This window comes from Engraulis encrasicolus, chromosome 15 (assembly GCF_034702125.1).
Source record: "Engraulis encrasicolus isolate BLACKSEA-1 chromosome 15, IST_EnEncr_1.0, whole genome shotgun sequence".
Taxonomy (NCBI): Eukaryota; Metazoa; Chordata; class Actinopteri; order Clupeiformes; family Engraulidae; genus Engraulis; species Engraulis encrasicolus.
This window is the reverse complement of record NC_085871.1, coordinates 28,778,788-28,781,718: the sequence shown is the minus strand read 5'-3', so window position 1 is coordinate 28,781,718 and position 2,931 is coordinate 28,778,788.

Sequence of the window (2,931 nt, the reverse complement as noted above, 5' to 3'; positions counted from 1 at the left end):
CATGGGTGTCACTCTGCATGAAAAGAATATTGAAAATAAGTTTTTCTTCAATAAATTTCTCTAAACATTTGGTAACATTGACTGCTTGTGTCTTCACTCTTTTTGAATAAACAACACGCAAGAGACAATCTACACATGGAAAAATATGTATATGATTTTTATCATTATTCCAATAATAGTTTTGAAAATGAAGGGTTTCAGTACCACCGACAGCAGGTGTCCCCAGGTGTGTTCAGACCAGTTACCCAGTTAACATGCAATTCAGCCAATCAGAAAATACATGGTTCTGTTGTAGGGCAGATCAGAGTTTCATTTTTTAGCGAGCACTACAGAAGAAAGTTCGAAGTGAACTGCATCAGAGGCTATCCAACAACAATTCGAGGTGCAAAGCTGCAGCCAGCATTCAAGGCTATGGTCCCTTTCCGTCAAGTGACATATGCCCGACTTGTCTCAAATTACCAACGCCGAGCCCCTTACTCAGCGCCGGTGTCCCCATAATGGTCCAAGCCCTCCACGAGTGCAGATCCCAAAGAGGGCCCCCAGCCCGGCGGCGGAAAGACGCACCAAGACGTGGTTCAAATAGCCTCCTCCCCGTAACAGGCAGAGGGACCGTCAGAGGTCTCCCGACCGTGGGGAGGGAGACCGAAAGAACAAGTAGCCTACCGTGGGTAGGTACCAGCCAGGGCTTGACATTCACTTCTCTACTCACCGGCCAATGTGGCTTGTGATTTTCCCGTGTCAGCCATTTAGCCAATATTTTATTGTCATTGTCTTTTGTTTATATAATCTTGTATGTAAATACAAATAATTGATGCAATTACTGTGATTTGTCACACCAAAGAATAAGTTACCTGTCAACGTTGCTAATAGTGAGATTGACATTTTTTAGCAGCCACAGGCAAGTTTTACCAGCATTTGGCTGGTTGGCAGGTGCCAATGTCAAGCCCTGGTAGGCACCCCCCCCACAGTTGGCGAGCTCCAGACCCCTCAGTCTTCCGACGCGACGTGCGCAAAGGCCCGTTTATGCCTGTTCCTTACTCATGACTAGTGAGGACTAAATACCCACCAGATCCCAGGTGCAGCCAATTACCCTCATTAACTAAGCCCCACCCTGCCTGACTGATTCCTGTATTGCAAGACCTGAATGCTTCCTATGCACTGTAATGTAACACCATTTCAAGGACTCTGATAAATATTTGTCAATATGTGCTTTTTTCTGTGTAAAAAAATGGCCCTCACAAAATTCCTGCCCTGGTCGTAACACTACATTGCACTCCACACAGAAAAGCTAAGCCCTGGACTAGTGGACTGGTGGTTCTCAAATAAATGCAACATGTACCTACCTACAGTAGTAGTACCAGTGTAGTGCCATCATCTGTAAGCACTTGTAAAAAGTGTAACTGTGTTTAATCTGTTATATGTGGTTCACACCCTTAAACTAAGCACACTAGCACCTCTAGATCGAGAATCTATGCAATCCAACACCACCAAGCATACATACAGCATTTACGTCATGCTACTTCAATAACAAACATTAATAACGAAAAGCAAACAATCATCAAGTCATAGTGTGGTTTGAAAAGGGTGTGAAGACATCAGTAGGGGATTTTGAACACACAAGTGGCACTTGGTTCAAAGGGTAGCCCTCAGATCCACAGGTTGGAAACCCCCGCAATATACTGTATAATGCAATGGCACCAGACTGCTTAAGGCCGCATTGATTGTTTACATCTGCATTCTATTTCTGGAACGGTTAAGTGTGAGGATTTTTTCTTTGAGATATGAGTATCAGTTACAGTAAACACATGTAAAATAACTTTAACACTTGTGGCCTACATACTGTAGCTTGTCAGTGTAAGCGGCCAATCAAAGTCTCGTGCTTAACAGAGATGTTGCCAAACAGGGTCTGGGTTCTTACAGGAACTAGAAACGTGTTGGCAGTGAAAGATGTTGTGGAATGAACTTAATCCTTCAAGAAAGAGAAACTCTTGCCAGAGTTATTTACTGCATCATTACAAAGTGGTAATTAGTGTGCCCCATTACAAACATGTACACACACAAAAACAAACACAGACACACACACACATGCACAGATACAAGCACACACACACACATCGCACACACTTTCAAGAAAAATATACTTCTCTGTCAACGGTGTTTCGTCTCCTTTCCTGTAACTCATTAGAAATTCAGGAATGTGGCCTCCCACAAAAATGCAGGATAACCTTTAATGATTGGATCTTGCAGCTGTCAATCACTCAGCTGACAAAGGCTTTGAACGTGATCAACTGGTCTAGTCTGTTATGGACCCTGTATGGGAGGAATCTGTTGAATGGCATTATCTTCTGCATGTGAATAACTTTCACTTTGTCTATTCCTGTCACTGTTTACACTTTACTACTGCTTGTGGAATGGTGACAGTAATTCTTGCTGAGAAAGGGCGTGCACTAAAGACAGGTGTACGTGTTCCACTGACACACATTTGAAGGGTGATGGGGGACACGTCAGCACCATGGACAGAGGCGGAGAGTTGATGCCAAGTCAAGTGTAGACGTAGACGGTAGGCCAGTGGAAGCTTTCTTCTGCTCTATGGGGGGCGGTGTGTTCATCATCATAATCATTCTGTATTCAGGAGACCTTGACAGGGCTTTGAGCTCTTTTTCACAAGATCTTACTGTGATAAAGTTAATCCCAAACAATAATAGAAGTTCACTTGAAAAGTTTGAAGTCATGTTGATGTCCTTTTTCAAATGATGTCCTTTTTCATGCACTCACAAACTACTCAGTTCATGTATTACTATGCCCTAATTATTATCATTATTAGGGCATCTATATTTCATGTGAAATACTACTTGTGAAACACTAAATTCCACAAATTAGCCTCGCAATATTGCACATAAATGTATCTTTAATGGTCCATGCACAGTGCAA